Genomic DNA, 25815 nt, shown 5'->3' with positions numbered 1-25815 from the left:
TGTCCAATTCTGACAGATGTACCCAGTGCACGTGCTGAAAGAAAAACAGAAGCAGCCTGCTGGAGAGTGATGGTAAACATTTTGTTCCCTGGCCAGTGCCCTCCTCCTCAATACACTCCCAAGCTGACCTGTAGAAGGACTTTTGTATAGTGGGAGGTCTCTTTTAACGTCAGTGAAAAAGGGTGTGAAGTGATGTTTGCTTTTTTCCCTTTGTTCTCTGGCTGAGTAAAGTCTGGAGGCGGTTGAGTGAGGCTTAGTAATACAATTGCCTTCCCTTTCAAATGCTAAAGAGGGTTTTTGCTCCTGGTTTAGTGTAATCTGAGAGTTGTAGAGGTCTGGAAGGGATCCACTCCCCTTCCTTTTGGCATCTCATTTCCCTTAGGCTAGTGGCAACTTCACAATTAATAGAAAAACCAAAGCTGCAAAAATATAGTCAACATTGCCCTCCAGGCATCTTTGCATGGTGGCGAGTTAAATGTTAAATTTACGGGGAGGGCGCCAGAAGAAATCAGGATGTGTCAAGTCCCACAGTCCTGGAGCTGGCCAGAGATCCTGGCGTTCGTGGCATTCTTTCTCCAGGAGAGAGCTGAAGTCAGAGGTTGACGTGCTCCAGGTGGCTCTTATCACAGCCTTTTGACTCCTATACAGGTGTGGATCTGGGTTTGGGAGAGCATGACTTTTACACAATTTGGAGGATGCTCTTTAAGAAAGAGAACACAAAACTATGAATAAAGTCAGATTCAGGACTTCGGAAAGGACAACTGAGGGTCTTCATTGGCTTCATGATACATCCACCTCTGCCCTCAGTGGCGTGTACTGGAAAAGCTACTCACTCCTTAGAGCCTTAATGGAGTAATCTGTAAAATGGGACCTTCTATCCCTCCTCCATAGAAATAATGGAAGATAGATAAAGATGAATGAGACAAGAGAAAGTACCTAGTATTTGATAGGCAGTGCTCAATAAAAACGTCATTTTGGAGACGTCCTCTCTGAGAAGCTATAGCTCCATTTTGGCTGCCTTCTCCTCCTCTTCAGCGTCTCCTTTAGCTTTATTGAAGTTTTTGCAGGTACTGCTGTAACACATCTGGAATGTACATGATTACTTTGGAGACTTAACAGAAGTTCCCAAACTGATAGCTGAAGTCAATCCATTTTTTTTGAACATTGCAAGGATTTCTAATAAATTTAATTTGCTTTACTTTTTAATGAGCCAGTCCAAGGTTTTTTTTTTTTCTTTTTTGTTTTGTTTAATTTGATGTGTTATTTAATTTTTTTGCCACTGTGACAAGGTACTCCAAAGGTCAGTGTGGTGGTGTGTGTGTGTGTACAGCCTAAGAGTCATATTGTTTACCATCCCTAATGTTTGCCATCCCTCACCAGTTCCACGTTTATAATCCTGAAGGCATCTGAGTTTATAATAAATCAAAATCAGCTAGTAAAGCTGTAGAGGAATGGAAAAGGAAGAAGGAACCTAAAACAACAGTGATGTGAAATCATAGGTAGCAAGTAGGTCAAGGGTATCAAGGTTAGTTGGGGAGCTTCTGGCCTTGTACTATCTTGCTCAACTCCCAGCTTTGCCACTTACCAGTTTTTGACCTATAGCCTTATTCATTTGAACTTTGTAAATCTCACTTTGCTTATCTATACAACTGGGATATTTATAGGACTTTCCTAAGAGGTTCACTGTGAGGATTAAATGAGAAAATCCTCTCAATGCACTAAGAACAGTAACTGGAACAGGGTAAACCCTCAATAAATGTTAGTTATTATTAAGAGCACCTCCTGTGTAGCCTGTAGTGAGCTTTATATATGTCACCTCGTGTTCACAACACTGGGAGGCTAAATGACCCGCCCAAGATGGGGAATGTAAGAGTCTAGACAATAATCTAGTTTTAACAAGTCTCCATGTACTGGTATTTACCAAATCAAAGACCCATGGATTTGTAAGATGAATGCCTGTTTCCAAGTATTAAAATGTGGGAAAAAAAGATGTTTCTCAGAAATGAAATATAGTAGTGCTTTTTCTACCAGACTACATCTTGCATCTCTCCCCAAATTTCCCTTCATTAGAATTGTTAAAAGATAAACTGAGGCATATTAAAAACTTTAAGAGATTATTTGAGCAAAAATCAGTTAGAATCGAGCAGCATCCATTTTAGTAGACAGAAAGGAGCTCCAAGGAGTTGTACAAAATGAAAGACTTTTATAGGCAGAAGGGAGTGGGCCTTTTTTTACCAGGCAAAAAAGTGGGTTGGTTATTGCAAGGGTACTTTCCTTTAGGGAATGGCAGGGGTCTATCAGGCAGATAACCTAACCAGTGTTGATGAGGCGATTCCTGATTGACTGGTTTAGGATTCCATTTCTGGGAAAACCGAAACTATAATGAAGACTCAGTTTGATGATGTGGGGCTTAGCATATGTGACTCCATTTGAGCCTGCTGTCTTGTTTTTTGTAACTGCATGTTCTCTATTGCCAGCATTACTTATTAGCTGGATTACATACAGAGACACAGTGTGGGGTCTTGTAGAGTTTTCATTTTACCCTCCATTGTCGTCATTTCAAGACGTGATCCAGATATTTGGCAGATCAAGCTAGGGAGGCCACCCTTTTTTCTGTCTAAAGAAAACTACTAGGCAACAGCATGGTGATGTTCAAAATTGTATTCTAATCCGAGCTTTGAGCTGACCTACTCTTTAGGACACATCAGCTGAGGCTGGGGAGACCTGGATATGGAACTCGCCTGGTGGGAAACAGTGCGACGTAGGAAATAAAGTTGGAGGACCCAAGTCCAGTTGCAACTTCTTCAGCACAAGTAGTTTGAGACTTTAGGAAAATGACATTGTCTATAAAATGACACCAATAATCTCATCCTGCCTACTTCTGAAGATGAGAGTGAGGATCCAGGATATAATACATGTGAAATGTAATGTGTGTGAAGGTGCTATACAAATGTAACCTTTATTAATGTAATTGTTAATTGCTATAGCTTGTGATTTTTAGGGGAAATGAGATGGTGCAAGTTGAGCAAGTCACATATAGAAAAGACACATGCATATATGATTGTGTATATATTCTGAAAAGCCTAGAAGGGTAGATGCCAAATTGTTTATTGTGGTGGAGCTTTCATATTTACTTCTATATTTGTGGATTGTATGGATTACTTTTACAAGCATGTATTTTTATAATATCTTTATTTCAATAAATTCCTCTAAAAACAACAAAGAACCCCTGTGCGAAAGAGAAGTTCTTTCAAAAGCTGTGACTTCATCAAATTGAATCCATTTTAACACATCTTATTCTAGCCCCCAACCCCATCCCCAATATGTTATCAGACCATGTGAAAACCAGCCTCTACTAACCCTCATCTCTTTAAATTCTTCAGCCTAATATTTATTTGGTTCTTGTTGGTTTTGGTTAGATACCTTCATATAAGAATGGAATATCTCTTTTGAAAGAAAAATGACTAATTTTCACACCACTAATTATCAAGATTTATAATCAAAAGAGACCCAATTTGAGTAGAGAATCAGCGGTTTCCTCAAGTCAGAAGCACAACATCTCAGAAATTAAGAGTTTCCCATAAAAATTTAAAGACAAAAAAATTACTTTTAGGAAAACTAACATATGTAATTTCATCTCTGTGGCCAGTCTTTGTCTGGATCGTTTGCTAGATGGATTTCCTCCTCTCATCTTAGAAATTAGTCACATGTTTATAGCTCTGTCCTCAGACCAACCTTCTCTCTGACAGACTCTTCTCTGGAGATCTCTATTCTCCCGCCTCTAGTATCATCTCTTTGCATATAATCTCCAAATATTTTTCTCTAGCCCCAACCACCCTTTTCATTTCTATAAGACTTTTCAATTATCAGCTCAATTTGGGTTCGTTGCTGGTATCTCAACCCAAACAAGCTCAAAGCCAAATTACTCTTTTTTCCTGTCCACCATAATTCTCCCCAGTCGCCCAGGGCTGGCCAAGACTGTCATTTTATCTTTAATTTCTCCCTTCTCTGTGTCCCTCTTCCCCATAATCCTTTGCTTAGATTTTTATTACATCCTTTGCTTCTTCCCATGTCCACCCCCACGTCCCTGGTTCAGGCTCTTGCTTTCAAAAAAAGCAACATGAGTGAAGAGAGACAAGCAATGGGAGGTCAGAGAGGCCCTCACAATGGGACTAGTATGAGACTCAGAACTTGAAAGATATTCTCCTTACGTGGAAAAAGTTATTTCAAAATAGTGGAACAGCATCAGTAGAGGAACCCCAGGCATTGAAATGCCTGGCATCATTAAAGAAAGACAAGGAAGGCAGTGGGGCTTTTCAGGTTGGGGATGTATAGATATTCTCAGTGATTAGGCTGGACAGGTATGTTCATTCCTGGAAGCCTTTGAATTTCATTCTGCACACAATGGAAAAATACAGACTTACGTGTCGAGAAAACCTGTTATGAAACTGTGATAGTTGAGGGAACAAGTCATGCAAATACTAACTATGGTGATAGGAATTGATACACAACATATTTGGCTCTTGGAATCAATTGTCTTAGTGATTAGTTGTTTGTGGGAGGAGGAAAGGTGGGAGATGAAAGTACCAGAGATGACACTGAGTTTGGTAGCCTGGATGTTTAAAAGCATGATTAACCTTGAGGAGAAACACAAATTAAGCTTTGTGTTTGTGAATGACAGTCGAGTTTAGTCTTAGGCATGTAGAGTGTGATGTGTCAGTGGGATATACAGGTGGAGGTGTCCAAAGCACACTATTACCTCTGTGAGAATGATCTCCTGGGAAACCTATTTCTAGCTCCCTGTTGGATATATGGCTTTTATTTATATATTCCTTCAACACAAAGACAACCTGTCTAGCCCTGAACCCATCATGATTCCCTCACTACAAACCACCTTCACATACCCACTGCCCTATTTTGGTTAATGACATTTTCATTTCCCAAACTCCTTGTCTACTACCTATGGGTTGTTCTCAATTCCTCGCTCTCCTTTGATGCTTATATTTATTTAGGCATCAAACTTATTGATTTTTCCTTTACAGTGTTTCTCACTCCACATATCTTCTGCCTCTTCTAACTCCACTGCCTGATTCTGGTCCTTATTTTTTATGGCTTAATAACCACCTTCTAATGGAATCCTTGCCTCCGGTCTTTCTCCAAATAACCCATTCCATCTACCACAATAAACTTACTCTTCCTAAAACCCTAAATTGATCCTGTCACTCCCCTTCTCACAAACTTCCATTGACATTCTGTCATCAACAAGGGGAAGTTCAAATTCTTTAATATTATAAAATTCATAATATATCTACTCTAGCATTCTCTCCAGTCAAACTGATCTATTTAGTAGTCTGGGAACTTACTTTTCTCACTCTCAGCCTTGCTCCATTGCCTGCAATTTTATTGGAGTATATGGAGGATGAAAGATAAGTTTATAGAAATACCTTGAAATGGAAAAAGAGAGGGGCTTGGTATCCTTGCAAAGTCTCAGATGGGACTCCATTGAATACACCTGGCTAACCTGCTGTGCCAGCGGGCTCCCATCACAGACCTAAAGTCTATGGAAGGGAAGGAAACCGGAAAAGAAGAGGAAATGAGGAGAGGGAAGGAAGAGGAGATAAAAGAAAGAGATGCAAAGGAGTTAGACAGGAGTGACACAAACATCAGAGCTCTAAATAACAGTCTTTACAAACTTAAAAGTGATTATCCTCTTGTCTCTGAGCTTCTCAAGGCAGAAACCAGGTCTTGATTGCCTTTGTCTCCCAGCACCCAGCACAAAGGCTGGCACATGGATGCTGCTCACTAAACAATTCTTAAATGAATTGTCGGCAATTAACTCGTCTTCTTCAATTAAAAGATCTCGGTTCCTTCGCTATCTCTTCAGTTTGTGTTTCACAGTCATCAAGATTTCCTTTGCTTTCTGTGTGCCTTTTCCAAGATGCCTAGAACAATATTGAGGAAAAAAACACAGCATTCAGAGAAGAGTCTTTAAAATATGGTATATAATGGGAAATTTATTTACCCCAACACAGTCTTATTTTTTCAGCCCGTTTCCAGAGTCATATTTGAGTTTCTGTCTCATTTCCAGCTTATGAGCAACTTTAACCATTAACTCTTTCCAGCAACTATCATTCATTGTTAGTCACTGCCCTTGCTATGTTTTTCCTCTTAATAAACAGATTACTCTCTGCTAGTTGCTAATGAAGTTCATTCTTTTTGCCTCCACCTCTTCTCCATCTTGCCAGACCATTTGGAATTCTAATCCTGTCCTGGATGCTAGCCTTCCTAACTGACGATGGGTGTCATCTGCTAACAGCATGTATCATCTGTCAGCTTTAGGAGCTTATTTTCTGTTTTATCCATGTAAATCATTGATGAAATATTAAAGAATCAGCCCCAGAATGGAGTCCCGCGGGATATGATCTCTAATATCCCTGAGTTTGACATAAGTGCCATCAATAACGAACTGGTTGTAAGACTCCCTACCCCAGAGCCACATTTCCCCAGTGTTTTGATTGAATGCGGTCTTGGGGAAGATAATCAAAAGTCTTTCTGGGGCCAAACAGCTATGAAAAAATTTAGAGAGAAATTTAACAAACTGACTGCCCACTCTTCTGCTAGGCACTTTACTTATGTTAATCTAATTGATCCTCCCACAATTCTCTGAGGTTCTATAGCATAGTGGTTAACACCATAGATGCTAAGGATGGACTGCCTGAGGTTGAATTTTTACTCCATCACTTTCTAGCTGTCTGATCTTGGCAAGAGATTGAAATTCTCTGTGCTTTAGTTTTATCATCTGAAAAATAAGGAAATAGAATTCATCTCAGAGGATTGTTTTAAGGATTTCATTGCATGTAAAACACTTAAACAGTGCCAGGCACAAAATGAGTCTTCTACAAATCTTGGCTATTATTATAATCCCATATTAAAGTTGAGGAAACTAAGGCTGGTATGTAGTGGAGCCAAAATTTGAGACCCAGGGGTGTCTTATTCCATTTCTTAAGCTTTTTCTATTCTACTATGCAGACTTTAAAATTCATATCCCACATATTTCCAAAAGAGACTTCAGATGAAAATGGCCATAGCAATCAGAAATGCATTAGATTATACTGAAACCTCATAATTTAAGCCAAAATTTTTTTTGATAGGGAGGTGTTCATATTTGATTAAAATATTTTTTTTAAAAATGTTATTTTATAAGAGAAAAAATCAACCTAAATTTAAAATAAAAATCATAGAATCTTAAGTTTGAAAAACTATAGGGATCATCTAGTTTAAACTACTAATTAATAAGAGACGCTTGGAATTTTTTTTCTTGTTACCTGTTTATTTTTTCTAATTACATAAATTGTAAATGCTCAAAGTAGAAAACTTGGAAAACTCTGAGAAGTCCAGAAGAGGAAAATCACCCGTAATTCAAACACTAATGATAATCACTATTAATGATTTCATGTACATACTCTTCAGTATTATTTTTTCATACACAAGTTTTCTTTACAAATGTATCAACATATATGCTATTTTAGTAGCCTGCTTCTTTTCACTTAGTAGTAGATTATAAGCATTTCCCATGTCATTATTTTATTGATTTTTAAAATCTGTAAAATCTGTAAAAAATAAATCATATGAGAGTACCATAAATAATCTAACTAATCCCCTATTGTTGGACATTTAGGTTGACTCTATTTTTCTTTCCTACTATTATAAATAAGACTGTCATGAAGAGCCTTGTATTATGTTGTTGCATAATTCTCTCATTATGCACAAATCCTTTTTATCCTTAACAGATGGTTAGCCAGCCTCTGTTTGATCACTTCCAGTAACAGGGAGCTCACTTCTTTGCCAGACAGCTCATTCCATTTATGGATAACTCTAATTGTTAGAAAGTTCTTTATTTTTAACCCAAATCTGTTCCCCTTAACTTACACTCATTGATTCTAGTTTTGCAGTCTGGAATTACCCAAAGCAATCTTTCCTTTTTGTACTTGGCAGCCCATCAAATACTTGAAGAAGGCCATAATGAAACTCCCTAAATGTTCTCTTCCTGAAGCTAAATATCCATGCTTATGAGTCTTATGATAAAAAAAAGGATGAGGAATTGGTAGCAGTAGGGGGTTCCTCATGAAAGATATAAATTTGGTAACATCATATTTCCCTTTTTGCTTTGGCCTCCTGGAAGCTCTGAGCCTAATTGGTTGCCCGATCTTTGTAACAGTATAACCTTATCACCTACATACATGTGTACTACCTTTTCCCCTAGGTCTAATCATCCTATTTTGCCTATATTTTTTCTGGCTATTATTTTTTCTTAAAAAATTTTTTTTATTAAAGTCTATCTCTGTAAACTCTGTACGTTTATGGTACAAAGTGTATTATAATCAAATAAGTTTCTCTATTTCCTTTAACCATTCTTTGTATGAAATTAGTTGATCATTTTTGTTTCCTCTCACCATTTTAGTATACATGCATGTCTTTTACTCCCAAAACCTACCAAACAGTTGACTAGTTTTAATTCCCTGCCCCTTTTCTCTGATGGAGAAGCTTAATGGATTGGGAGGATAGAAAACATAATCTCAATCCTCCTGCATCATGAATAGTTTCTATCAAATTGTCAATCTCTCCTCTGTCATCCAGCAGTACCATTTTCTGGTCTCAAAAGAAGTTAGAGTGCGTATCTCCCCACCCTCAGATCAATGATTAACATGAGTGTGACACTGCAGGGTTGACAATCCTTTCTACACCCACATGAGGATGGGTAATCCGCCCCACAGCACTCTGAGAGGACGGTAGTGTTATCCTCATTTTACCATAAGGGAACAGAGACGCCGAGAGGTGAGACTCGAACCCAGGTCCTCTCACTCTGAACCTGAGAGCCCATCCCTGCCCCTAATATGCACTGACTTCAGAAGAGCTCTGGACTGACCCAGGCCACAAGGATTCCACTACCGTTGGACGAGAGGCAGGCGACTCTGCATGTTCCTCCTTTCATTCGGGAATCCAGCTCTGATTATCCTCTTCCCACAGAGAGAAGCGTGGTGGCTGCCAGTTGCATATGGCTTGACGAAGATAGGAGAGGACATAAAGGCGGCCCCCCTCCTCCCTGTGCTCCCGGATGAGAATCAAGCAGATTGTTTCCTATTTGGAGGAAGTAGATGTGAGAAACCTAAGGCAGCAGGCAAAGCTCAAATGGGTGAGAATAAAAAATACTCCCCCGACCCCCTTGCTAGGCTCTGCCTAGAGGAGCCAGGTATGAAGGCACCAGGGCTGTCTGTGGGCCAGAGAGCTAGAATGTTTCTGCCCCAGGAGTTTCCTTCCTGAATATCCCCTCCTGAAGAGAGGCTGCGATTGCCTTCGGCCTCCCTGGAAGACCTCCGCTGCTGGCAGGCTGGCCTGGTGTAACAGCTCAGAGTTGAAACCCTCTTAAAAATAGCTCTGTTCCCTTCTGGGTTTAGCAACTCACACTTGAAAAGCTCTTTATTCTTTATAATGAATAGAGAGCAGGGACTTTTCATTGAAAAAGAAGAGCTATAACACAAAATAAAGGCAGACTGAGGGTAGTTATTCTTTTGAAGCGGTGGACAGAGAGGGCTTCAGCACTCAGCTTTCACAGGTATCAACCCTTTCCTTGGATTATTCCAGGAATAGAGGTGTGGAGAGGCTTTTGAGCGGCTCTTGCTGTCAAAAGCGCATGTGTGGCGAGCAGTATTTCAGGTGACAGCACTAGCTAGAAACCAGCAGAGCAGACTGAAGTTGAAATTTCAGTCTAATTAATTGACTGAAGAAGGAAAAGACCTGAAAGAAAGCCTTAACTCTTTGCTATCCAAACCTTTACGGCTTGTGCCCATACCCTGGAGGGACTGTGAAGGGCTGAAAATAAAAGGATGGGAGTTGGGAGGTCATGAAGCTGATGCCTACTTTGGCAGGAAGAATCATTGTGAGGTGTGTGCTGGGGAGTCTTGTCTGTCAGAGAGGCCAGATTCCTCAATTTATGTCTTTTCCAGAAAGGAAGAGGAGTTCAGATGGAGAAATGAGGTAAAACTCTTACTCTACAATGTCAAGTCTTGTTTCAAAGTAATGCATTTTCTTTAAATCAAATGAAATGCAACTCTCAGGATCCCATTGAGCCGGTGAGAAATTCAGTCTCAGCTGTTGTTGGGGTCTCCTCCTCTACTAAAGATTTTAGCATTTGGGGGGCGTAGGTGTTGCATGGGAAAGAGGAGGAAGACATCTGAATTAGGCAGGGTAATTAAAGCTAGTTATTAGGCAAAAAACCTCCAAATTGCAGTGTCTTAAGATAAGAGGTTTATTTCGTACTCACACAAAGTCCAGCGTGGGTGTTGCAGGGTCAGGAGGTCATCCTGGGCAGCTTTCGTCAAGTGGTAACTCAGGGATCCACTGTCCTTCCATCATGGGCTCTTCTAGTCATTCTCTGAGCTTTGCAATCCTTTGCTTCCTGCCACTCAGAGCAGAAAGGGATTAGAGGTGGCAATGGAGAGATCATGAGGACGTCTTTAAGGGCCAGGCCAATGGTGTACACTACTTTAGCCTACGTTCCATCGGCTAGACTCAGTCACTTGGCTCCACTTACATGCAAGGGGGCTGGCAGAGAAATAGAGTTGAACTGTGTGCCCCAGGAAGGAGAGTGAAATAGATATTGATGAAACTTAGCCATCTCTACCAAAGTACCTCATCTTCAGGCTACGTGGTCTTTTCTGTTATTCTCTCTGTTCACCCCACATGGTCCGTAGAAGCCTGGTGCTCTCTGTTGCAGTGGGATTCAGTGGGGCTGGAAGCCACACCCTGTGGTCTTGCCACTTCTCCTGGTAAGGGGCATCATGGACCCAACAAATTCTAACCCTTCTGTGTCTGGAGAAAAATCTCTTTCTCTTTCCTTCTCTCTGATCTTCCTCTAGAACTCCTAACATAGCCTTTTCAACATACTCAGCCTTTCACAGAAGATAAGAAGCAAAGTTATCCTGAAACAGCTTCAGACAACCAGTGGTCCAACCATCTTCTTGGAATGAAAGGAGGAGAAAAATACAGAGAGCGCAATACAAATCAATTATTTCAATAAATCATCATGCCACCAAAATGCCTGAGCCCCCTGGCATTCATGAGACATTTGACTCAAGACTTTCACAAACTTTCAAACTCAAGAATATCATCCTTTTTTTAGACCTTTTTTACTTCCATCACAATAGGAGATAGTTTTTTTTCAGCATCATTTTCATTAAGATGGAGAAGTTATAATCACTGCGATGGGACAGAGTCAGAACACATACTTGAGATGGGGATGTTGGGCAGTTTACTAGGCTGTCACTACCTAGGCAAGCTGATGCCACCTACCATTAAGAGAGTGGGCCAGAGCCAAATGCCTCAACAAAATAACAAATTGTTGCTAACCATGGATCTCTGAATCTCTCATGGAGAGTTGAAAACTTGGAATGACAATTACCATAGTTTGTTTTAATTTTCCCAAGAGACAAAATTTGGCAAGAGTTCACCTGGTGGATTTTATGAGTTCAAGTCTCTGGACCTTGGGACTTACATTCCATTGGACTGAACGAAATTCAAGTGCCATTTGACAGCCACAGAAATCTCAGAGGAATTGTGGCTCATGGAAGTGGCTTCAAAGACAAGATATGGAGAAGTAGTCTGATTTTCAGAAAGGGGAATCATGGAAACTTTAAGTGTGTAACTTGGAGGCTGATTCATTTTAATGCTCATCTAGATTTTGCTAATCAACAGATAATTTATTACTTTTTAAAAGAACATAATAATTGCTATGAGCTGAATGTATGCTGAAACCCTAACCCACATGTGATAGTATTTGGAGATGGGTCCTTTCAGTGGTAATCAGGTCATGAGAGTGCAGCCATCATGATGAGATTAGTGCCCTTATAAGAAGAGACACCAGTGCTCTTGCTTCCTCCCTCCCTGCCTCCCTCGCTCTCTTTCTCATGCTGGCACTGTGATTTCAGACTTCCCAGCCTCCAGAACAGTGAGAAATAAATTTCTTTTGTTTAAGGCACCCAGTCTATGGTAATTTGTTATAGCAGCCTGAACTAAGACAATAAGCATTTCAAATCAGGATGAGTTTGCTCAAAATAAGTCATACCTTTTCTCCTTTTTAGTTGGACTATTAAATTGTCAGATTAGGGGAATATCATAGACCTACTTCAATCTCGATTATGTTGAAGCCCTCAATAGTAATATATTTTGATGGATTTGAAGTCGTTGAACAATCAAATGTAGAGTGTTGTTCAAGATTGCGCTTTGAGAACAGTTAATTAATAACAAATTGCTCTTACCTGTCTCAAGTCTGAAGCAATGGATAAATAAATGCATGTGTCACCCCATAGACAAAAAACCCTCAGCTTTGTTTTCAGTAAAACTGATGAGAGAACATGGCTAGTTATGTGCCACAATCTGTCCTCTAATAGTTCCTAATATTCCAACTCTCACACAGTTAAACTTCCCTATCCAGTCTCGGGCATAGCTGGACCACTGCAGGCCTCCCCCTAGGGGGCAGCTCAGTGCTTGATGGCGGAGGAGAGTTTGTGTGTTCTGAGCAGAGGCAACTTCAAAGAACTCAGAGAAGACTCAGTCAGGCATTTTCAGTGGCTTCTCCAAAATTCACTAATCACCAAGCATGGCTGGAGAGAGACGGAGTGGACTAGAAGTGGTAGAAGTTAGGATCCTGACATTTCTGGAAGAGCCGAAGTTCTTATTTTACCAGCCAAGTTAGGAATGCGTGGAGAGTGATAGAGAGTCGTTACTTCTGGCAAACAATGAGGGAACCTAGAGTCAGTCCTTTCTTCTTGCTGCTGTTTCAGTCAACATTGTGCTATTTGATTCACATGAAGTCATAGAAGGAATGTATATCTTTTTTGAATAGGAAGAATAGCTGACATGACAAATGAAAGGACCACAATTAAAAATTATCTCAACTCAGTGCAACCTAGGCTGCAATCTCCTAGCTACAACTGAATAGCAATAAATATCAAGGCCTTTATGTAGGTTAAAAAATTTTAAAAGAAAACTACATACACAATGCAACTGTTCAGATACTGGGTGGAGACAGACAGCTTTGACATCAATTTATATAAAAATGTTCTAGGGTTTTAGTTTATCTGAACTTAATATAACAACTATTATGTGTCTGCTAAAAATGTTAATGCAGTCTCCAGCTGCATTTGTTCAAGAAATGATTGCTTAGAGTGTATTCCACGGCAGGTATTGTGCTGAGTCCTGGGAGTTGATGGTAGCACAGTGTCTGAAGTAATCTGTCTGGTGAAGGGCACATACTTAAAGAGCAGCATTCATGAGTTAAAATGGAGGATTAGTGGGTGCAGACTTAGTCCTATTTCTTTAGGTTTCCATGAGGCAACTTCTACTAACCCATGAGAACAATATTTGAGTATTTTATTGGTAGGAATTATTTTACCTGGAAATGACAAAAACACTGACATAACTAGCTTAAACAGTAAGGAAATTTAGTATCTTTTATAATTTAAAAAGTCCAAAGGTAGAGCCAACATGTTATAATTGGCGCCAGGGATCTATTTCTCTGCTCTTCTTTGAACCCTTACAGTCTCTAAGTGAAGACTTTCTTCAGATTGGCTCCTCTTGTGGTTAGAAGTTGGCTACCATCATTCCTGGGACAAAATGCTTCCTCATTAGAAAATCTCTTCTCCAACCATTGAACAAAGGTTTTCACCTTCAGTCTAATTAGGTTAGTTTGTATCACATGCCCATCCCTGGTCCAACAGCAGGCTCTGGAAAAATGCCATGCACAGATTGGCTTAAGCCTAAATTCTGGAACCAATCACTTGCAAGGGGATTAGAGTTACTATGATTGGCTTGACTTGAGGATAGAGTGAGCTTCCTGAGATATTTGGGCAACGGAAGAAGGGGTTTTTGTAAACAACCTCAGGGTTCTGTTTGAAAGGAGGAAAATAGTGGGAATGGATGCTAAATAGGTGACCAGAGGAGAAGGAAAGTCTTATTGGATGGGTGGGGTTAGGGGAAAAGAAGCTAGGCAGCTTTCCATTCTCTTTTTTCAGAAAACCTGTCATCTTCTAGTGGTGGTGCCTTTCTTTATGTGGTAATAACCGTAACTCTTACCCTCAAAACCTTGCTTAGTGGTGTAGATTCAATTGTCCTGCTTCTCTGTATCTTATTATGTCACATAAATTCAATTAGGTAGGGGTTAGTAAAAAGGCTGATTGTGATCAAGGTCCATGTTCTACTCTACAATCTATGTTTACTGGAAATAAGGCTGACCTTTTGATCTTCATCTCTTGGATTCCTGTGTCTATTTCTAATTAATTCATAACCAAAGGGAGGCATGATTATCACCCCTAAAAGCCTCAACAAATGTGCCCTCAGGAGCAAGCAAGAATCTAGAGGATTCTGAGAACTCTCTCACATAGAGGAAATGTAGAGCTCAATATTGAGACATTCAGCTGCCCTCAGCTGTCTAAATATATCTAGATATATCAGATATTCAGAAAGTTCAAAGGGTGAGAATTTTCATAGGCATAGCTGTGGAGAAGGCTGCTCTGCTAGTGATGAGAACTTTGTCATTGGAAGTATCCACACACAGACTGGATGGCAATCTTTCAAATACGTTTTAAAATGGAATTCTGCACATTTGGGAAGTTAAGCACAGTTATTTCTATAGTATAATCCAACGTTTAGTTCTGTGTAGTCCCGTGTTGTAGATATTTTAGACCCGTGGTTTTCAAAGTGTGATGCCTGGAGCAGCACCAGCATCACCTGGGAAGTTGTTAGAAATGCAGATTCTCAGGTCCCACCCTAGACCTCCTGTTATGGATTGAATTGTGTCCCCCCAAAAAGATATGTTGAAATCTTAACTCCTAGTACATCAGAATGTGAAATAGGGTCATTGCAGATGTAATTAGCTAAGTTAAGATGAGGTCATCCTGAAGTAGGGTAGGCCCTTAATGCTCTACGACTAGTGTCCTTCAAAGAAGAAGAGACAGACACAGAGACACAGATATGAGAGGAGAAGACCATATGATGATGGAGGCAGAAACTGGAGTTGTGCAGCTTCAAGTCAAGAATCACCAAAGATTGCTGCAAACCATCAGAAGCTAGGAAGAAGCAAGGAAGGACTCTTCCCTACCTCAGGAAGATTTCAGAGAGAGCATGGCCCTGCCAACACATTGATTTCAGACTTCTAGCCTACAGACGTGAGAGAGAGAATAAATTTCTCTTATTTTAAACCACCCAGTTTGTGGTAATTTGTTATAGCAGCCCTAGGAAACTAATACACCTACTGAATCCAAAACTCTCATATTGCTGCCCAGCAATCTGTGTTTTATAAGCCCTCCTGAAGATTCTGATGTATGCAAAAATTTGAGAACAACTGATTTCTAGTCTAGATCTAGACCAATGTCTCTCACTCTGATATGCATGTGAATCAACTGGAGATTTTGTTAAAATACAGATTCTGATGCAGTAGATCTGGGGTAAAGCCTGAGATTTCCAATAAGCTCCCGTGTGATGCCATACTGCTGGTCCAAGGACCAGACTTCGAGTAGCAAGGATCTAGATCAGTACTATCCAACAGAACCTTCTATGATGACGGAAATGCTGTATATCTGTGCTGCCCAATAAGAAAGTCACTAGCCATATGTACCTATTAAACATTTGAAATGTGGCTATCCTGAGAACTGAATTTTTAAAAATTTTATTTAATTTTAATTAACTTGAATTTATATAGCAACATGTATTAGACAGTGCAGGTTATCATCTCCTCGTTCCAAGACTTAAATGCCGTGTTTTACAAAGCTTGCAGGGCTCTCAACTTTTGTTCTTCTGAATTATCCGTAATTTAGTAGCCAGGACTGGTGGTGGTGTGCCCTATGCAAGCCTACGTGCGCTCAATAGTATATTAGGAGCCACTGGAGAACATAAAATAAAGATTACAGTGCCTTTGCCCTTAAGGAACTTCCTATTTAGAACCGACTCTCATTGTATTTCTACCGGTTTCTGCCAAGCCTGAAAGCGTTAGTTCAATGTTAAAGGGGGGCGGAAATTAAGCAATAATTAGAAGAGATGATGCTTGGCAGGGGCTTTTTTATCTCAAGGCTACCAGATTTTGTTCATGGAATTTGAGAACATGAGTGATTTGCATATGTTGCATAAATTTGCATCTTGTATTCAAGAGACCTGACTCCAAGTCTATGAAGTACAATTTAATTAATTAGTGGAACCTACTAGCGTTGTATTCAGAACAGAATTCAGGGCATAACACACATGAAATAGCTAGCAGTTGACAACAATTCGGGAGATTCCAGACCAGGTCAGGAGACACCAAACAAGGAGCAGAAGAGGTTCACAGCTAAGGGAAAGGAGAGATACCAGGAGTTTGTTCTCATCCCTGACCCCTGCCTCTATGCACCTCAAGTCTTTGTGTAGTTGGCTGTTTATTTTCCACAAACTGTACCAGGTCAATGAAGTTCCACAAATGAATGGAATTAGGCCTTTTGCGCCAGCAAGTGTCTGTTTCCTTGTCTTTGACATACCCCATGGGTGTTGGAAGATAGTTTTAAAGAGAAAAGATAGAACAAAAGAGAGGATGCTAGGCTTCGGGGATAGAAAGTTAAATAACACAGGATCCTTGTCATGAAGGGGCTCAACACTACAGCAGGGGAGATGGGCATCTGAGCAGTAACTACCATACTGTGTGTAAAGAGAAATGATGAAGGCGTGTCCTAGGAAGAGGAGGGCCCAGGGAAGAGAGAGAAACACTCTGCTTGTGTGGAGGAGTGGGAGGAAAGTTTTCACACAGGAGGAGCTTAAAGAAAGAGAAGGACTGTGTGTGGGGTAGTGGATTCTAGGCAGAGAACAGCCTGTGCAGAAACGACATGGTGTGTTTCACAAACTGTAAGTATCACTAAATGTGAAGGGGAGGAGGGAGGTCAGGGAGAGGTACAAAATCCAGACCAGCTTATAAATGCTTTATTAACTTGCTTTCAAGAGCAAGGGGAATGTCACTTAAATAGGGCACTTTAGTCCACCGTACCTAGGAATGAAAACATACTGGAAGTCCAAACAGAGAGGCTAAAAGGTCTTTCCCCTGGGAACAGTCATCCCCTCCTAGCGTCTCTTGACCTACGTTTGCTGTAAACCAGCTCTTAACATTTCCTTCACATGCCCCTTTCTGGGAGAACCTGAATTCTTTTATGACCCAAGTTGACTAGAAACAAGCATCTACACAATATGAGCTCTATTTGCTGTCGGTAACCAAATATACCCCCTGTCTGCTGGGCGGCCTGTAGAGTCAATTAGATAGAGCTGAAGGGTCATCCGGAAATGATCATGCTAAGCACCTGAAAGATTCCCCTCAGTTTATCCCACCTCTTCATTGTGTTGGTATTTACTCCCTCTCTCATTTGGAACCTCAGAATCAAATGATGCACCTGCGTGCAGCCCCAGAGATACTGCAGATTCATCTAGTCCCCACCGTGGCCAAATCTGAGAACCACAGATTTCCCCATGGTACCCAGCTAGCAGGATGGAACAAGGATAGAGACTAAGTCTAGTGCCTCCCCTTGCCTTGCCCATGTAACTCTACTGTATGAGAGGACTGGCTTTCATATCTCATTGATTTACTAAATATTTCAGAAAAACACAAAATATAAAGTATAAAACAACTAACCCTCATGTACATACTCCTTGGTTTAAGAAATAAAACATTCCAAGATCAATTGAAGTCTTTGTGTATCTTTCTCTAATCACACTCCTTTCCTTTCTCTCAAGAAGTAATCACTATCCTGAATGTAGTGTTTATCATACGAAATACTTGTCTCTAGATGGTTACTTTGGTATATTGTGTTGTTTTAGATATTTTAAGATTTATAAAAATGTTATCCAATAGCATCCTGGTAAATGTTTAACACTTGGCTCTCCAATGAGGGAAAAAAAAAAGACTTGATTTACTGGCATCTGCCAGTTTCCATGGTATAAATATTCCCATCATGGCTGATTTCAAGCTACCACATGATGCCAGTGAGCAGGAATTGGGAAGAGATGAACTCAACAGGTGGGAGCCTGCTCCAGCACCACGCTGATTTGTTATACTGTTCTACATGTCCTCTGCTTACTTGATTTTTTTTTCTCAACATTATTATATTTGAGATTTATTCATGTCGATGCATGTATTTCTAGCATTTTTCACTTCTACTGCTATATAGGATTAATTGTATGAATGTGCTGAAATTTATTTTTCCTTTTGATGAACATTTAAGTTGCTCTCAATTTTTCAACTCTTAAAAATAACGCTGTAGAAATCATTTTTGAAAGTAATTCCTGGTGCACTGGTGCAAAAGGCTCCAAATCTCAGGGTGGAATTGCTGGGTCTTCGATATGCATGTTTCAACCTGACTAGATTTTGCCGGACTTGTTCTCCTAAGTAGCTGTAATGATTTATCCTCCCACTAGCGGGGTATGAGAGTCTCATTACCTCATTTTCTGCTGCTCTTACTTTTGATAGATATTATGGACTGAATTGTGTACCCCTAAAATTCATATGGGAAGCCCCAACCCTCAATGTGACTGTATTTGGAGACAGAGCCTTTCAGAAGGAAATTAAGGTTAGATGAGGTCATAAAGGTGAGGCCTTCATCTGATAGACCTGGTGTTTTTATAAGAAGGGGAAGAGACACCAGAGCTCTCTCTCTCTACCCATGCACAGAGGGCAGGCCTGTGAGGACACAGTGAGAAGGTGGCCATCTACAAGCCAGAGAGTTCTCAGCAGAAACCAAATTTGCTGGCACCTCGACCATGGACTTCTAGTTGCCACAACTGTGAAAAAATAAATGTCTGTAGTTTAAATCACCCAGTCTGTGGTATTTTGTTATGGCAGCCCAAGCAGACTAATACAACAGACTTTAATTGTTGCCTTTGAACAGATGCAGTTTTCCTTTATTTTATTTTTAGAAACTCTTTGTTTCCTCCTAATCAACTCTTATCTAGTTTGAAGAAACTCCCAGACTGGCCTTTCCCTTAATAATCCACCTATTTACTTATTCCCAACTTACCCCTCTGCTCTACTCAGCCTGATTTTCTCAGATTCCCCAAACATACCATACTCATTCTCATCTCTGGACCTTGCCCAGAATACCCTGCCTTCTTCCCTGAGCACATCCAAATTCTACCCATTTTTTATTACACAATTCAAATCCCACATTCTAAGAGTTAGGACTCCTGGTTCAAAAGGAAGAAAATCCAAACCAAACTTCTGTAGGCACAAAACGGAAATCTGGTTTCAGGAAGAACAGAATAGCTTATCTCAGGGGTACGGGGACGCAAACAGTGCTATTAGGCCCCTCTTCTCATGTCCAATCTCTACGTCACCCTGCCTTGAACTTATTCTTTCCTTCTGCAGACATCCTTTTACTAGACTGAAGGGACTGACACATGCCACAGAAAGCTCCAAACTTACATTGTCCCCTCTTATGCATAACCCACGAGAAAGGGCTTTTCCCTCCCCTCCTCCATTTATAATATCTTGGGAGGATTTTTCATTGGCCTGATTTGGATCAAGTGCCATTCCCTTGTTCAATCATTCTGGCTGGCAGGATGGGATACTGTGATCACCAAGCCTGGGGCATATGCCCACATCTGGAGCCAGCAAGTTGCATTGTGTTATAATCACGTGGTATTGTGACTGGCTTTAGCAAACCCGCTAAAACCATATGGAAGGTGGAAGATCAAATCCCCAAAGAAGGGACCTTGATAAACACAAACAAAGGAATCTAGCGCGTGCCTGCCCCATGAAGCCACTCTATTTCTCTAGCCCTCATCCCTCCTCTCCACTTCTGAACTAATACTGTTTCTAGAGTATCTATCACTTACTTATCAATATCTTGTGTTTCATGCTAAACTATATTCTTCTTAAAGTTAGAGATCATGTCTTCACTTTCTGTGTATCCTTTGTAGCCCCTAAAAGAGAACTGAGCATATGTGTGGCATCTGATAAATACTTATTTATTCTTAGAACCTGTGACCTGCTATTTCTAATGGGAGCAGATCTTTTAAATCCATTCTTACTGACTTCAACTGTAGTTTTAACTCAGATTAGAATTTTGAAGTTATAATGAGATTCGGGAGACAATAACACTGCCAAAAATATGTATGGTGCGTTGCAATTTAGGAAACACTCTCACATTCTATGATCCTTACAACTGGGTAGAAGGTGTTATCCCTGTTTTATAGACGAAGAAACTGAGGCTCAGAGTGATTGTCTTGCCCAAAATAGACTGGCTGTTAAGTGGCAGAAACAGATTAGCCACCTTCTGACTGGGCTTTGGGAGCAAAGCTTTCTATCACAGCCCCCAGAGAGGGCTGAGTGTTGTGGGAGGTGTGATGAGAGACTCTTTTGGAAGCAGCACTCTGGGGGGCTGCCCTCAAGAGCTCTGATCACTTCTCTATCACGTGAAAGTTCCATGAATGGATCAGCCTATGGAAGCTCTACCTATATTTGGGCACTCGCCACCTGGAACATGTGTTTGAAGCCTGGAACCAAAGCATCTTTGTGGCCCCGGACGTTACTGAGGAGAGATTCAGCCCACATTTAAATGCCAGATGATAGAAGCAAGTGGCCAAGCAGTGCAGGCTTTTTTGCCAAGTTGGAATGGGAGCAAGTGTGACTAAGCCAATGGGACTAGAGGTGGCAAACAATTCGTGTCTGGTTGGAACCAAGCGCTGTGTCGGCGATAACACTTCCAGAACAAGCAAGGGTGACCAGAAACCCGTGTTCCAAGGAGCCCTGTAAAGGAATGAGCTGCACACACTTCTGTTATTTAACAGAAATTCACCACTGGGGCCCATCTTTCAACCTCAGAGCAAGAACAGAAATGTCGGCAGTGTCATCGCCAGGCCCCTCTGTCTGTTGCTAGCCCTGCAGAAGCTTGTAAAGGCGGAACTTCAGGGCCCAGACGTCTTGTTTCTGTTGCTTTTGCCAAAGAGTTGCTCCAGAGGAGGTTTGCATTGTGTTATAATCACATGGTTTGCAAAATGATAGTTAAGAGTCTGTTAGCATTTCCACCCCAAACCTCATATTTTCAGCTGCTCACAGTGACTCAAATATAAGAATTCTCTTTAGGCTGAAATTTGGCACACAGGGTCTCAGGCCCAGCTGGGGAGCAATTTCAACCTTTTTTGGGACCGGATTTCAATAACATCCATTTGGCTGTTTTTGAATAACAGCAGAAGCACAACAGAAGAGAAGTTAGCATTTTTATAGCAAAATGTTGCCATTATGTGACTCAAAAACTGGTGTTGGGGGTACGGGTGGGGGGGTACCAACCCCAGCAACTCACAATAAACCCTGGCAGGTGATTAGCCTTTGAGTGGACTAAGCATGTATACTATTTTCTTAAATCTATATTAAAAAACCCAACTGCTAGTCTGTTGTTCAGAACAGAGGAAAGATTTTGTTTAATAACATATTGTGTTTTTGAAAAGCAAAGTTGACTCAGGAACAATGACACATACCAGTGGATATTGAATTTCTACTACACCCACTCCTTGGTACAATTGGGGCAGTAGCAAATTGTAGGATGCAACTGAGTTCCCAAATGTAAAGGGAAAAAATTGCAAAGGGGGCAGGGGACAGGGAGAGGAAGGCAGCACCATGACTGCAAAGAGAGGAGGAATATTGCTGATGATCTAAGATCAGAGACTCAAGATCTGGTCCTTCCTTCTGGAAGGAAGAAGACATCAGAACTCAGATCCTCTTCTCCACCTCCTTGCTTGCTAATAACAACTCATCAAATTACAAATGACACATTCCAAAAAAGTGAAATATACCAAACTTACTTTTTTAATGAAATATTTTAGAAAAAATAAAGGAAGGCATAGAGTATAAAGTAACACGTACCCATGTACCCACCACTCGGTGATATGAAATAAAACATTGCGAATACAATTGATGTCTCCTTTGTGTATGTATCAGCTTTTTTGATGATTTCCTTGTCTCTTAGTGTGAAGGTTTATTATTGTTTTCTTTATATAGGATGTTATGTCTCCAGTTTGTATTTTGTAGAAGTAATTATCTACGATTCCTCCTCCTCTTCCTTCTACATTATTGAAATTTATCTAAATTCTGTCTAAATTTATGCTTTTTCCCCCAGAAGTCCCTAGGTTCCACCACTGAACAATAGTCACCTATACCCCAAGGTTGGGAACTTGAGATTTAAAAGCACCTTTCTTGGTTAAAGTAAATAGGACAATTTTGCTCAACCTCTGCCAAAATGATGACCCAATATACCCTAAGAACATTCTGGTTGTTCCATTGTAGTGACTGATGCTTAGAGCATCTAGATTCCAACCTTCGTGTGCTTTCTGCCATATCAAACTGCCTCTTCTGCAGTTTAGGAAAACTGCCTATTGACATGGCCATCGGCCCCACCCCTTCTGTGCTGATCAACACCTTTGCAAATAGAAAACTTGACTTACAGGCACCTTGATTCTGTGTGAGCTACCTCAGGTTCTCTCCTGACATCCTAACCATGACCTTGGAGCTTCTAACCAGACCCTAAATAAAGTGGTCAGTTCTAAGATTGGAGATACACTTGACCCAAGAAGTCCCAATGCAGCAGGCTATAGAAGTCATAGTAGTTGCCCCTCTGGAAGCCATGGTCCACCTATTCCTGGCTCATAGACCCCTGATTTCTGTTCAGGTGTCAGGTAACCACGAGCGTCAGGGAGGCTGGACCTCTCGCAGCCCCAGGGCAAGAAGCAGCACTGCACACCAGGTAAGAATCTGGGCTCATGATTCCTTCATTTAGTAGTTGTGTTAGTTTAGGTAAATTACTAAAACTCTGTGTGGCTCAGTTTGATTCCTCTTGTCAGAGATGGTTATAGATGACACGCTGAGTTTAGCGGAGTTTAAAAAAACCTGGGAACTTGCTAATGTTGAGTCACTGAATTAACCAACCATAGACTATAAGACCCCTAAAGGCAGAGATTTTTGTCTGCTTTATTCACTCAAACATCTCCAGCGCCTACAGCAGTGCCTGGTACATAGTAGGTGCTCAGTAAATATTGGCTGAATTGACTTGGATCTCAGACTCACCAAATTTCAGACAAGACTTTTTATCATAAGAGATAATTAATATCTTCTTACTTGTTGCCAAAAGCATCTTGATACACAGATATCATTTGTCTAGAAAGCACCATCCCTTTCTAGGAACTGTCCCCTCACATCAGTACAAACATGGTTATGATGGGAGCTAAGTTTAAATAGAGTGTGACTCTATGGCCACAGTTAATTCATTTGGAGGTAGGTTACTGACTCATTCTGGGTCAAGCATAGTCCTTCCCCAGAAATTTGGAATTCAACTAAGAGATTCAAGCTCAGTCTTGATGCTTTTTGAAGTGGAAGAAATGCGAACTTGTAGCCTGTTGGCAATTGTATTTCCTGTGTGTACTCATGAGCCCCACAAACAGGTTAGCAGTCAGCAAGAAGATAGAGTGAAACAGATTGCTGGACAAACAAAGACAAAAGATAGACAGAGAATGCTCATGGTATTTAGGTATGGTTCCAGTTGTTTTTGAGACCCACCTAATTCCAGTTCTTGGAATCTGGGAAACACATGAGTTTTCTTATAATAAAGTCTCCTTTTTCCTTAGGCTATTTTGAGTTGGGCTCCTGCTAATTGCAGAGAAAAGATCCTAAGAGTTTTTGTTTAATTATAGCTATGAATTCTGAGCAAACTGCACCTTACTTCCTATGACTTATACGTACCCATGAAAAGTAAAAACTTTATATAAAGTAGAAACACTGAAGGACAGATATAATCCAAAACACAACCATAAACCTTTAGAAACTTACACCAAGAACAAACCAGATGAGGCCAGTTGTCTCAAGTCTACCTTTAATCCATCGTTTGCAACCCTTGTAATCCAACCCTCTTTCTTTGTCAATATAAACATGGTGACCGATCTGAGATTCTTCAAGTTTACAGTGCTGTGCTCCACTATCGTCCCCTGGTTTTTCCATGTGGCATACTCCATAACTGGAAACTGTTCTATTCTAGCTGTCTAGTACTTAACTCCTGCAGCTCTCTTTTTTGAATTAGCTTCAAATAACTTCATGGTTTTGCTTTTATTTTCCTTTGCAGTTTCAACGTACAATTCCTAGAACTATCTCTATCACCCTGAAACTTTGCTGGATTCCATGTCAATAATTTTTTACTAGACCACAGGGACCATCTGGTCTAAGACCACGACTCTGTTTGCCATTTGTGCAGCTGTCTGCACATCTGTATGTTCTGATGCACCCTTTTACTATGGTCTGCAGTGGAAACTGCATGTTGTCAAATGCTTGGAGACTGCATCTGTTTGAATCTTGCTTGTAGGGCTCTGAACATAGAGGAGTGTGTGGCTTGGAACACGGAAAACATTACTCTCAGCAAACTGGATTCATGGAGTCATGATGAATGGAAATGATGAGAGATACTTGTGCCCAGGAATAGGACCTGGATTCCATATTCACCTCCTAGCTAAGAATGGTTGTTTTAAATGTTGTTCCCACACTAACTTCCCTCATCAATGCTTTGAGCTGAGACCTGTTCACACGATGGTTATTTCCTTGTAAGTACTTGTTATTTAGTTGACTTAGCTCTTAAATATTAAGAGTTTTTATAGTGGCTTTTTAGAATTGATCACCACACATTCTTTAACATGTATTCCCCTATCCTCTCTCTTTTTCTCTCTCTCTCTCTCTTTCCACACACACACACACACACACACACACACACACACACACACACACACAGGTGTTCATTTGAAAAAAATCAGTCCTTAAGGCTGGATCTATACTCGGCCGACATCTTCAAGGTCGCTGATGTTACTTGTCTCTGCTGTGTGGGAGCCAAAGAGAGTGAGTCATCAGGGTGAATAATGCCTCTGTAATACTACCAGATTGTGTTTGTCTCCACTTCAAAGCTCTTAGTTCTAACAGAATAGTATTTCTCCATCCCGCCCACCCCAACAGCAGTCTGGATTGCTGAAAGGCAACAGTTAGATGAACAGTAGCATCATTTCTATAGGATAGACTATGCCCTACCCCACCTGTTCCCCCCACCTCCCCATAAAAAAAACTAGCAGCATCCCTTATGGAACTTCTCAGGCCAAATTCTAGTCAGGTTTTGCTGACTAGAGATCACATCTCATCACCTCTTTTTCTCTTCTTTTCTTTCTTTCTTTTTTTTTTTTTTGTGAGGAAGATCCGCTCTGAGCTAACATCTGCCAATCCTCCTATTTTTTTCGCTGAGGAAGACTGGCCCTGGGCTAACATCCATGCCCATCTTCCTCCACTTTATATGGGACGCCGCCACAGCATGGCTTGCCAAGCGGTGCGTCGGTCCGCTCCCGGGGATCCGAACCGGTGAACCCCAGGCCCCCGCAGTGGACCTCGCGCACTTAACTGCTTGTGCCACTGGGCCGGCCCCACTTCTTTTCTTTCTTTTCCTTCCTTCCTTCCTTCCTTCCTTCCTTCTTTCCTTCCTTCCTTCCTTCCTTCCTTCCTCCCTCCCTCCTTCCTTCCTTCGTTTCATTTCTTCTCTCTTTCTTTCCTTTTTTCTTTCTTTCTTTTCGCCTCACCTAGGATTATCCTTTCTTGATCAATCTTTAGTCACTTCCTGTCCTTTTAGCCCTTTATTTTCTTTTCCATCCTAAAAAGAGTTTGTGACTTTGAGTTTGTCATAAAGAGAAAGAAAAAGAAAGGAAAAAAAGGAAGGAAGGAAGGAAGAAAGTCTTTATACCCTAGAA

The 25815-nt window shown here is 40.8% G+C and overlaps 1 long non-coding RNA gene across 1 annotated transcript in view; it reads right to left on the bottom strand.

Moving 5' to 3' along the window:
• Nucleotides 1–3288: 3288 nt before the first annotated feature.
• The window catches only part of LOC131410748 (uncharacterized), a 39244-nt gene continuing 16717 nt past the window's right edge, over nt 3289–25815 (bottom strand). Inside the window, exons 2-4 of the long non-coding RNA XR_009221409.1 lie at nt 10322–10456; nt 8927–9138; nt 3289–5942 (exon numbers count right to left, since the gene is read on the bottom strand). This is a non-coding gene — a long non-coding RNA (uncharacterized LOC131410748). The remainder of the gene's footprint in view (nt 5943–8926; nt 9139–10321; nt 10457–25815) is intronic.

The sequence above is a fragment of the Diceros bicornis genome, chromosome 10, assembly GCF_020826845.1.
Source record: "Diceros bicornis minor isolate mBicDic1 chromosome 10, mDicBic1.mat.cur, whole genome shotgun sequence".
Taxonomy (NCBI): Eukaryota; Metazoa; Chordata; class Mammalia; order Perissodactyla; family Rhinocerotidae; genus Diceros; species Diceros bicornis.
This window is presented reverse-complemented; position numbering and strand designations above follow the sequence as displayed.